General features: G+C 51.4%; 1 protein-coding gene across 5 annotated transcripts in view; it reads right to left on the minus strand.

The window, feature by feature from the left end:
- The window catches only part of PIK3CD (phosphatidylinositol-4,5-bisphosphate 3-kinase catalytic subunit delta), a 56,228-nt gene that overhangs the window by 25,293 nt on the left and 18,563 nt on the right, over positions 1-12,372 (minus strand). For 3 of the 5 annotated variants that reach the window (XM_039234947.1, XM_039234941.1, XM_039234944.1), the window contains exon 2: positions 5,561-5,673. The exons of 1 other annotated variant lie outside the window; for it this stretch is intronic. The gene's annotated coding sequence lies outside the window, so the exon portion shown is untranslated. Of the gene's footprint in view, positions 1-5,560; positions 5,674-7,454; positions 7,564-12,372 lie in introns of those variants that run through there. One more of the 5 variants, XM_039234942.1, reaches the window with a different exon arrangement.

The following is a 12,372-nucleotide window of genomic DNA, read 5'->3' on the forward strand; positions in this document are numbered from 1 at the left end:
ATAACTATGACCACATAAATACTGTTCAAAATTAAACCACAGGGGCGCCTGGGTAGCTCAGGCGGTTGGACGTCCGACTCTTGATTTTGGCTCAGGTCATGATCCCAAGGTTGTAAGATCAAGCCTTGTGTCGGGCTCCACACTGAGCTTGGAGCCTACTTAGGATTCTCTCTCTCTCTGTCTCTGCCCCTCTGCTCCTTGTGCTCTGTTTCTCTCTCTTTCAAAATAAATAAATGTGGGGCGCCTGGGTGGCTTAGTCGGTTAAGCGTCCGAACGACTTTCGCTTAGGTCATGATCTCGCAGTTTGTGGGTTCGAGCCCCGCGTCGGGCTGTGTGCTGACTGCCAGCTCAGAGCCTGGAGCCTGTTTCAGAGTCTGTGACTCCCTCTCTCTCTGACCCTCCCCTGCTCACGCTGTCTCTCTCTCTCCTAGAAATAAATAAAACATTAAAAAAAAATTCAAAATAAATGCATATTAAAATTTTTTTAAAAACAAAACTAAACTGAACTAAACCACATAGCACACTATGGTTTTATCTCCTTTCTTCAACTTTTTGTTATTTCTATAGTTGATAGTTACCTCACTTATAATTTGCTTCATTTTCCATGTACAAATATCAATTCTTGGGGTGCCTGTGTGGCTCAGTCGATCAAGCGTCTGACTCTTGATATAGGTCAGGTTGTGATCTTGCAGTCATGAGATTGACACCAGGGTCAGGCTCTGTGTGGAGCATGGAACCTGCTTGGGATTCTCTTCCCCACGCCCCCCCGACCCCCCCGCCCCCCCTGCCCCCCCCACCCCTCTCCCACTTGCACATGCTCTCTCCTCTCTCTCAAAATGAAAATACATAAACAAAAAGATAAACATATGTTAATTCTTCCCTAAACTTCCCAACAGAACGATAAAACTGTTCATAATGTGGTAAATATGTCAGATAATCCATCAGCTTCATTTTTTTCCACTGGAGATATTTTTCCTAGGGCCCTCAGCCACCCTGCTCCAAATTAGCCTGCTTGCTCTCTAGATCAGCTGCACAGTTGTAGCACTGAAACTTTGCTACACCATTTTTAGGGAATTCTCTTCACCATTTTCTCCACCAGTCCGAGTTCTGGGTTGCAAGAATCCTACTCCCACCGATTAAGCAGGAAAGGAGCTGACAGATTATCTGACTTATTTGCTTCATTATGAGAATTTTCATAGTTCTGTTGGAGAGTTTGAGGAAGAACTGGTGATTAGTACATTGAAACCATAGTAAATAAAAACACGAGGTGCTTATCAACTCCAGGAAAGACAAAAAGTTGGGCAAAAAAAGAAATAAAACTTAGTACACTGGATTCGTGATGCATGTCTGATGGCAAAACTGCTCCTATCGCCACTGAGTACTGAATGCCAGTTTGGACCTCTGCCACTTCTGTGCCAAGAATTTGGCCTTGTAGCCCATCATTGCCATGAGTACTTAATAACCATCATAACCATGGATACAGCTCATGATTCATCCCTCTCCTCTCTTAAAATACTGCATAGGTGCATCTTATCAGTGAAGTCTAGGTCACAGGTGCTGGCTACAGGGAAAGCTTGGAACTGAGTCCGTTTTAGTTCCCATGGTGTGGTAGGTGTTAGGTACTTTTCTTTGTACTCACAAAGCTCAAATTAAGATAACAGCTGACATATAGAAAGCCATTTGGAAGCTGAGCCAAATGAGAACAAGAGATAATCGCATATTGTATCACTTGTTCCTCTTTTTTGGCTTACTCTATTTTAGTAGAACATACTTTCTAGTAGTTTCCTTGAATAGGGATACAAAAGTGTATGTGTGTGCATGCTGTTTTTTTTTTTTAATTCATATCTTAAAAAATGTCCTTATTTTATTATTTTGCTTGAATGACAATTACAGAATTCTTGTTAGGGAATTAATTTCCCTAGAAATTTGGAGGAGTTGCTTCATTGTCTTGTAGTTTCTGGTGTTGACTTTGTACAAAGTCCAGTGTCATTCTGTTATCTGTTACCTGTGGCCTCTTTTTATTGGCTTTTGGTAATTTCTAGCTGGAGTTCTGAAAGTTCATGATGATGTCCAATAGCACATACTTTACTTTTATTTGCATGTCTTTTATTATTCATTGGTGAGTACTACTCCGAGACTCTTAATGTAGAAGCTCCTTCAGTTCTAGAATTTTTTCCTCTAGTTTGATAAATTCCCCTTCTTCATTTTTCTCCCTTCTCTGTCTTGAGCTCCTATGATTGGATATTGGGCATCCTGAATAATGAAGTCTCCAGTTTTCTTATATTTTCTTTCCTGTGTCCCATCTCTCAAGCCTTTTAGTTCTACTTTCTAGAATTTTATTTTTCAGAAGGACAAATATCGTATGTTCGCACGTATAGGAGGATTAGGAGGAACTTGACGGAGGAACAAGGGGGAGAAGAAGGGCGGAAATGGTGGGGGAAAGGGAGAGAGGCAAACCATGAGAGACTCTTGAATGCTGACAAAAACTGAGGACTGATGGATGTGGGGGGAGATGGGCATGGAGGAGGGCACTTGTGGGGATGAGCACTGGGTGTTATGTGGAAACTAATGTGACAATAAACTATTTGTAAAAAAAAATAAAATAAAATAAAATAGAATTTTATTTTTCAATTTCCAACTCTATTCTCTTGAAAATTTGCTTCTATCAGTTTTAAAAAATATTTTATTTTATCATTTTATGTTTATTCATTTTTGGTAGAGAGAAAGAGAGAGCAGGGGAGGGGCAGAGAGAGAGGGAGACACAGAATCCGAAGAAGGCTCCAGGATCTGAGCTGTCAGCACAGAGCCTGATGAGGGGGTGCGAATTCACGAACTATGAGATCAAGACCTGAACCAAAGTCAGATGCTTAACCAACTGAGCCACCCAGATGCCCCTAAATATTTTATTTTTAAGTAATCTCTACATCCTACATGGGGCTTGAACTTACAACCCCCAATATCAAGACTCACATGCTCTACTGAGCCAGCCAGATGCATCTACTATCATAGCTTTTATATCCAAGAGTTTATTATTGTTTTATGAGTATTCCTGTTTTTAAACAACCATGTTTAATGGCTTCTGACTCCTTATTTTCTCTTTGGGTCTCTGTCTTTCATGCTAGAGCCTTCATTCCCTTCCTCATTCAATCCATAGCTGCCCATTCAAATTTAAGAGAGAGGTACCAAGAGTCATTTGTGCACGGGTAAGGCCAGTTGCTTGGCAGGTATCGCTGTGAAATGACCAAGTAGCAAGCTAGCTTTCCTACAGAATCATTATTTGAGGGCCATTTTGTCTTCTGAGGTCAGTTTCCTCAGAGAAATCCTTCAAGGCCCTGGCTGGAAAAGAGTAGAAACTAGGCTGCCGTGTTCTGGGAGCCCACCAGGAGAGGATCTCACTGTTCAGTCTACAGACTTTCACCAAATCTTCCTGTTCTCAGTACAGGGTCTCCTCCTGTCTGCCCCCCCCCCCCCCCCCCCCCCCCCCCCCCCCCCGGCAGCTGCTCTCCACACAGCCTCCTTCCACCCCAGGCTGGGCCTGAGCTGCCCTAGTCAGTGGTGCCGGTGGGGAAATAAGCCTTCTGCTGGGGTGGAGGAGGGAGCCACCTGGCTATGTGGGCTGAGAGGGGGGCTGTTGCTCTAACACACACCTCCAACCAATCTTCCTGCTTCCGGCCCACCCTGAACCCCATCATCGAGAACACTGAAGCCCCACTCTTGAGTCTTTGGTGGGTCCCTGGACACACAGGCCTTCCTCTGCCCACAGCACAGGACATTCAACATTCCAAGCTTCGTATCTCTTTCACCGACCTGCTTTCTGTCTCTCAACATGTTTACTCACACCCTCCTCCTCAATCATCATCCTGCTCTGTTTCCTTCAGGACTTATTCCTTTTTTATTTCTTTAATCTCATTTTAGTGGGCTTTTGAAACAGAGCCAGGATAAACATATGCATTCAATCAGTTACCTTTTCATGGAAGTTCACAATAATATTTAACAATACATAAAAATCAAGTTTCCAAAGATAGGCACATAGAAGGCCTTCTGGGGCATTTGGGGGAGGATACTCCTTCATGAAGACAATGGTTCTCTGGGGGGTGGGGGAGGGCATGGTTATAAAAGTGTTATGCTAATTTTTTTTGCAAACTTTCAACAGTAAATGGGCATTTTTTTTTAATAAATAAAAAAGCATGAGGGTTAAAAATTATGAAAAGGCGTCTTCTGAAACAAGAATCAAGATATTAAAAACAGGGGTGTAAACAGGTGTGTAGAAGACACTCTAATCACCCAACAGCGGTTTACACAGACCACGGTTTTTGACTTTGTTCCAGGGAGTTCCGTAGAGGCAACTCCAAGACCTTCAGAGGGTGGCAGAAGTGGGATAGGGGGCCGAGTGGCCATCCTAGGCCAGTTTCTACTTGTACCACAGGGCACTCTGAGTTTATCTACTTTATAGGTCAAAATGCTGCTTAATATTTTGATCCTTTTTTTTTTAATGTTATTTGTTTTTGAGAGAGAGAAGGAGTGCCAGCGAGGGAGGACAGACAGAGAGGGAGACACAGAACCCAAAGCAGGCTCCAGGCTCCGAGCTGTCAGCACAGAGCCCAACATAGGGCTTGAACCCACAAACTGCGAGATCATGACCTGGGCCGAAGTCGGAAGCTTAACTGACTGAGCCACCCAGGTGTCCCAATATTCTGATCTTCTTAAAGATCTCCACACTAACAAAGGAGTTGGGAAAGTACTGACGAAGATCTAGAGAAAATGAGATTGGGGTGGGGCTGGGGGGAAAGCTTCCAAGAATGACACCACCCTGTAACCCTGTGTTCCTTTCCATCAGGAACGACAGTAGCCGTTCAAGCACCAGATAAGGAGGAATGTGCCGTGTAGCCAAGGAATACATATGTAACCACAGGGCTTCTAGATGGCACTGTGGCCTTCCAATCTAGGAACTAAGCATACCCAGCTAGCCCCAGACCCCAAAGAGGGGGGAGGTGTTCAGCTAATACTCAGCCAGTGTCCATCTCTGGCCTCAATTTCCTCATTTACACAATGAAAGAACTGCATTCAAATCCCAGCGAACACCCTAGAAGTCCCAAGGAGTATTGTCTTACTGATAAAGTGACTGCCAACGAAACAGAATGTCCCTACCTTAAGGACTCCTTGAGAAGCAATACTAAGTTATTACACTTCAATACACTTCTTTCGGAGGAATGTTTTCATTTTTCTCTCCCCAAATAGGCCAGCCCAACTATACCATGACTGAAGCAAGTCAAATCCCAAAGGCTGCAGCTTAATAATGGACTCAGAGCACACATACCCCCCTTCCTTTTGCCAGTAGCAACATCCCTCTCCTGGGGAGCTGGCCAAGGTCTAGTCCGCTCCCCCTTGTTGGTTTCTAGCACACATTTGGGTCATTGTGTTCCTTTTGGTGCTCTAGCCCTACAGAGAGGTTCTCTTTTGACTGGACAGCCAGGGAGGGAGGATTCTGTTCAAATTCTTAAGGTGCCTGCAAAATCACATCTCTGTTCCCCCACACACTTGGCTCCATCACCCAACCTACCTCTCTGGAATGGTCCAAGAAAGGCCAGCAGCCCCTCAGTCTGGCAGATCAAAGATGCTTTGGAATCATTGAGCACCATTCCGCCCCTGCCTGACCTTCAGCTCCTTATCTGTCTGTGGGGAGAAAAAAGAGAGAGAAAGAAAGAATGAATGAAATTTTTAAAAGAGAAAGCCTCACAAGCCTATGCACTCCCTTACAGGACTTCAGCTGTCACACCTAGGCCCCCGTTTTGCAAACCAATTACATTCTGCTTGATGAGCCTTGGGAATCACCTGTGCCAACGCCCCCCCCCCCATCCCCTCCCAGGCCCCCAGCTCCTTTAGGTGGTGCTGAAGCAAATCTCCAGGGCCTGAGACCGGAATATATATGCATACAGATAACTCAGATCGTTTTCGATTTATTTGTTGGTTTTATTTGGTTTTGAAAGCAAAGTAAACGATCTGAGCCAAGCCTGGGTTCAAGTTCCATTCAATGGCTGCAAAAAGCAGATTCCTGAACTTGAGGTCCCCATAAAGTACTACATTGCATCATACAGGAAGACTTATCCCTGCTTCCTGGAGATGAAAAGGGTGAGTGTGTAGGAAAGACAGCCGCCCAGTCACTGCATCTGCGGTATTTCTTTCCCCTGCTGTGGGCCGCTCCTGGGAATAATCTAACCCCGAAGACTGCAAGACACCTGAGCTCCGGAAGCCGAGCCGGCTGGATTTTAAGTCGGACACGCCCCTTCCTCCAACCTGCGGCCCAGGCCACAGCTACCACCACAGCAGGGCGACTCCTGCCACCGGGTTTGCCTAGGGGACGAGCAGGAATCTTAAGCCATTCGCTTCTCCAAAGGCAAAAAGCTCAATGCCGCGAAGCCGTTGGAAAAGGTGTCTATTCCAAGAATACATTTCCCAGGACCAAGCTGGAATTCTCACTGCCGAGAGCCTGATCCCTGGAAGGGAACTCCGTTCCTGCTGCAGGAAGCCAGGCACGCGGGCTCGGATGGTCTCTTCGCTCAGCATCCAGGGGAGGGTGGCAAGGGCTTCCCAAGAGAAATGAGAAGTCAGCGCCAAGAGTTAAGGAAGAAATAACTTCCATTGCTGACCGACGGAGTTAACAGGAGGACAAAACCCCGGCGGCTCAGACACAGGGACGTGAAGACGTGATTATAGAGAATGCACTTTCAAAACAAGGAAAGACAAAGCAGAAAGCATGATGGAGCCGAGAGAAGGAAGAGTTAGGGAGGGCAAGAAGGAATTAGTCCTCCGGAATTCAGGTCAGGAAACAGGGAGCTGGGGCAGAATTCACAAGAGGGCGGCCAAGGAGGAGGCTCTTCCCGGAGGAAGGTGCGTCTTCGGCTCTGGCCCTCACGCTGCCCCGGACCTCGGTATCTGGGTCCGCCGCCCTCCAGCCCTCTGGGTTCAAGGGCAAAGCTCGGGAGGCACCGCCAGGAATGGACACGGCGCAGGATGCTCCGTCCGGAATCGGGGACAGGGGGAGGGGAAGATGCGCACGGCGACCGCGGGGCCCCTGACAAGTAAACAGCTCCCCCAGAACAGGCGCGTCCGCGTCCGGAGCCCGGCTCAGGGACCTGCTCAACCCCCCAAGGACGGCAGCGGGACACCCCGCATCCCCGCCCTCCCTCCCGGAGGCACAAAAGGGATGCGTGGAGACCGGGAGAGCAGGAGAGCGTGAACCGGCCCGCACCAGGGAATCACAACGCGAGCGCGGCCCCCCTGCCTCGGCCTCCCCAGCGGGGTCCGGTCCGCCCCGGGGCGCGCGCGCCTCCCCCCGCCCCCACGCCCCAGGACCCCCAGAGCCCCAGGCGGACAAAGCCCGGCGCTGGGCGGGGCAGGGTGAGCGCAGGGGGGCACTGGGACCCCGCAGACGCCCGCACAGGTGGGCTCCGTACCGGGTGTGGGTGCCGGGGGCGGGGCCCGGGCTCCCTGGAGACGGTTGCCCAGGGGACGCGGCGGGCGGGTCCCGGAGCTATTCGAGCCTCCCGGCGGCGGCGCCGAGCCCGCGGGGGCCTGAGGGCAGGCCCGCGGCGCGGAGCGGGCTAGCGGGGCAGCGGCGGAGGGGCGCGGCCCGGGGCGGGGCCCGGACAGCGGGCCGCCGGGGGCGGGGCCGGGGGCGGGGCGCCGGGCGGGGGCGGGGCCGGGCCCGCCGCACCGCGGGCACCGTCGGCAAATTCTCGCAGCCCCAGCCCGGCGGAGTGTCGGAGAGCAAGCGGCCGCGCAGAGCGCGGAGGCCGCCGCTGCAATTCCTCCCCGACCCCCCGCTGCTCCCGCCCCGCGGGTGGGGTGTGCACCTGGAGCCGGGAGCCCCCCGCGGCGTGCGCGCGCTGGCCCCGGCCCCGCTCCTGCCTGGTAACCAGAGGACAGAAAGTGCCATTTGCAAAGGGAGAGACGGCTGGTGGTCCGCCAAACCGCTCTCGGCTCCCGGATTCCCCGGGAGTCACCAGAACGGGCGGGGCGCTGCGCCTCCGTCACAGATCGGGAGCCAGGGTCACCCGCGTAACGGGCCATCCCCGGCTCTGGGCTCCCACCCAGTGTGCAGGCGGTTCCCCAGCCGCCGGCCCTTCCTTTCCATCGGGGCTCCCCTTACGGGTCGGATTCCGGAGCTAACGCGGTTGGCCAGGGGCCTTCCGTAGCACATCCATTCATTACAATGAACTGCGTGCGCGCTGGCAGGGCGTTCGTGCAGTAACGCGGTAACCGCCCCTTTCACCTCACACCGGGGCGCCGGCTTATCCGCGCGTCGCCCTGCGAGCTGGGTGCTGTTTCCCCTCGGGGTGTGAATGAGAAAACCGAAGCACCGAGGGTAAGGAGCTGACCCTCGCGTGCACACGCGTCCCCACGCGGCGGCAGAGCGAGCTTCGGAACCAGCTCGGCTTGGTACCGGGCTGCTCTGCTTCTGCCCTGCAAGGTTCCATGTCCCTGAGTGTGCTTTTGGGTCCACACTAGACTTCACGCTTTGCCACCGTGGAGCGCAAGAGAAGGAGGGGAGTGTGAGGCTCAGAATCACCCAGGGGTGTCCCAGCCGGCGCGGAGGGCCTGGGGGATGAAAGGGGTTTGAGGACCACTCTTTGGTGGGCGTCTCCCCCTGCGGAGAGCGTTCCAGCCGAGCCCCCAGCGTCGCCGAGTGCGCGCTAGGATGGAAAGGAGAAAAGGGGCCCTAAGCTCCTGGAATCCTGAAGACACCCGGGATGAGAGGGCCGGGCGGTCGAGTTGGGGGGGAGGGTCCCCGCCACCCTCGGTGACCTTTGTGTCCCTGTCCCCAGCATCTCAGGGCCGGAGGAGGCAACCCCCTTCCGCATCCCAGCCCCGGATGTCACAGTCACACTCACAAACACTCCCATACACGTCATTCACATAGACACTCAGACACAATTATGTAAACTGACACACAGTCAGTCACACACTCCCTCACACGCACTCAGGCACAGAGATCAAAGACACACACAGATGCACTTTCACAAGCACACACGCTCACACACGCAATAATGCAAGCTGACACACGCTGCGGACACCGAGACCACAGACACACTCACACCCATCGTGCACATTCACACAGCGAACCTCACCCGGCCACCCACGCGCTGGTTGTGTGTGCACTTAGCAGATCAGGTCTGGGGAGGCGGAGCCTGGGCCACTGGATGGGGACCGCCCGGCCCGCCTCCCGGTCCGCCCGAGCTCTCTGCCCGCTGGCTTCTTCCACTTTGCCCTTCCCTCCTCCCACCCCCAGCCCGGGAAGGGGAGCGGAGCAGCGGGAGACAGTCCGAAGGAGGTCTGGGTGGAGGAGGGCAGGCCTCCTGCTGGGCCGCCCTTGACTCCTGGCGGGGGGTGGGGGGAAGGGCTTCGGGGTGCGGTGCGGTGCGGGGACGGCGGGGGGGGGGGGGGGGGGGGNCGGGGGGGGGGGGGTGGAGTACCAGAATGAGAAGCGCCTGAAGTCACAGCCTGTCCTTGGATGGGCTGACTGATCTGAGAGTTCTCTGACAGCCATCCTGGCTGGGAGTAAGTAGTGTCCCCAACAAGCCCCAACCAGGAAAGGATAATGGCTCCAGGGGGACAAGCTGCCAGAGATTTCCCAAGAGCAGACAGGCCTCCCCGGTTCCACTCCCCCACCCTCAGGGTGGGTGCCCTTCTCCCTAGGGGCCGAGTCCTGCAGACCTCCCTTTCTTTCCAGCATGCAAAGACAAGGTTCATATCAGCAATGGAATGGCACAGCTTGGGTTTCAAATTGGGGGCATCGGGGACTGGTTCCTCTGGAGCCAGAGAAAACCCAGCATTCTTTGAGACAGCAAAAGCAACAAAAACCTATCCTGCACGTATTACAAGATGCACCAGAACCGCACTAACAAATCCAGAAAGATACAGAACAGAAGAATGTGTTTGGGAGAGAATGAAGTGAATTAATACAGAAAGATACAAGATAAGCCTTTAGCACGGTGCCTGGTGTGTACAGGAATTGCTCAGTGTTTGCTCGCACAGACGGGAAACATGCAAAGAGATGGAGTGGCTTGCTCAACGTCACATAATCAGTGGCAGAGGGGAAAGAAAACCTAAAGTGTCCTGATTCCTCGTTCAGGGCTGAAGTATGTTAGGTCGCTTCTGAAATCCAGACAAGGGTATAAAGAAATTAGTGAGGGGCGCCTGGGTGGCTTAGTCGGTTAAGCGTCCGACTTTGGCTCAGGTCATGATCACACCATTTGTGGGTTCGAGCCCCGCGTCAGGCTCTGTGCTGACAGCTAGCTCAGAGCCTGGAGCCTGCTTCAGATTCTGTATCTCCCTCTCTCTCTGACCGTCCCCTGCTCACACTGTCTCTCGCTCTCTCTCTCTCAGAAATAAATTTTAAAAAACATTAAAAAAAATTTTTAAATAAAATAAATTTAAAAAAAAAATTTTTTAATAATGAATAAATAAATTAGTTTCACCACTCTAAGGAAATAGAGAAATAGAGTAAATAGAGAAATTAGACTCCCGCCCTTCTACTTGCTGCGACGTAAAGGATGGAATCCTCTTTATAAGTTCCCAAGGCAGGAACCTAGATGAACTTCCGTTCCCGCCCTTGAGAACCTCGCTCCGCTCAACAGGCTCCGTAAGAGGGAAGCTTATTTGCCCCATGAGTCACTCTTCATCCTCTCTCCTGACACTTCCAAGTATCCCAACTGATAAAATATCCCGGCTTCTCCCAGCTGCCCCCCAACACCCCAACCACCAACCTTCCTGGGACCCTGGTGGGCTCTTCCTATTCAAGTCTGGCACTCAGCACTGTAGGGGGTTAGCATATGTCCCCCCAAAACATGCCACTTTGGCATACTGATTATTATGAATTAAAAAAAGTTTTAATGTTTATTTTTGAGAGAGAGAGGGAGAGCCAGGGAGGGGCAGAGAGAGAGGGAGACAGAATCTGAAGCAGGCTCCAGGCTCTCAGCTCTCAGTGCAGGGCCCAACGCGGGCTCGAACCCACAAACTGTGAGATCATGACCTGAGCCGATGTGGGACGTCTAACCGACTGAGCCACCCAGGCGCCCCTGATTATTTTGAGTTAAGGGTATTTGAGAAACAGCAGTGAATGAATGGACACTCTGAACCTCCTTTGTCCCAGGGGAAGCAGGAGATGAATATCACATTTGAAAGATACCCTTCCCTGCACTGGAAGGGGAGAAGGCACCCTTATCACCACACACTGGGAATTTAGGGCCAAGAAGGCCATATAAATAAACCTCGTTACTTCTCCACTGTTTTACTTCCCCCACCCAACCCCTTTGTCTTGTCTGTCTTTCATCCATTTATTGTTTCTTTGTCTAAGAGGAGAAGACCTTCTACTCTGGTGACTTCTTAGAATCTATCTTCTAGGGGCTCCTACACTTTAGTAATTACATTTGTTTTTCTCTTTTGATCATGGGGTGGGGGTGGGGGTGGGGGTTCCCAGCCAAGAACCTAGAAGGCTAGAGGAGAATTTATTTTTCCTGCCCTACAGCATTTTTAGGTGTAATCAGATAAGATGCCAAATAGAGACGAGAATAGGAATGTTACGGTCAGAAAACATAAGATGCAACTAACAAGAAAAAAAAAAAACCCAGCTAAATGTTTGTTTTAATTCTTTTAGGAAAAACAGAAGGGCTCTGGAAAATAATCCACGTGGAAGGGGAGAGACAGTTTCCTTAGTTGTTCACATAATCCCCCCATGGCTTTTTGTTCCCTTGATCTTTTTAGTCTCCAGGCACACAGATCAGGAAGCCTAATTACAGGGGCGGCTGGCCCTGCTCCTTCTGTCATCTTCACATATTTCCATTAATCTCTGAGACTCTCGCCGCCACTTAATTCAAAAAGTGGCTCATCTGTAGTTAAAAAGCAAAGTTAATTAGAATCTGGAGCTTTTTTTTTTTTCCTCTGGCCAATTCCCCAAGCTGGAACCAAAAGTCTGCCTTAATTGACACTTTCTGAGTTTGTGACCTTGGGGGGGGCGGGGGGGGGGGAGGAAAGCAGAGGGGAAAAAACTGTGCTCCTGTTTGCAGTCCTCACTCAAGCGTATACCAAAAGCACTCCTGGTTGTCAGAGACTCTCCTGTTTGGCAAAACGCAGGAACCGGAGTCCGAGGCGTCAGATGTGGGTTTGGAGGAGTTTCCGGACCCCTCCAGGGCGGTCTCCTCATCTGTAAAAGTGGGTGCCGGCACCCAGTGCCCACCTCGCCAGGCAGGGGAGGCAGCGGTCAGTGGGGCAGCAAGCATGTGGAGGGGGGCTGCTGGCCGGGGACCTCGCGGCCGGCAATCCGGTGAGATGCCACAATCCGCCACCGCCACCGTTTCCCGGAGTCTGAGGTTT

Source organism: Hyaena hyaena, unplaced genomic scaffold (genome assembly GCF_003009895.1).
Source record: "Hyaena hyaena isolate Hyena2069 unplaced genomic scaffold, ASM300989v1 scaffold_94, whole genome shotgun sequence".
In the NCBI taxonomy this organism is placed as follows: Eukaryota; Metazoa; Chordata; class Mammalia; order Carnivora; family Hyaenidae; genus Hyaena; species Hyaena hyaena.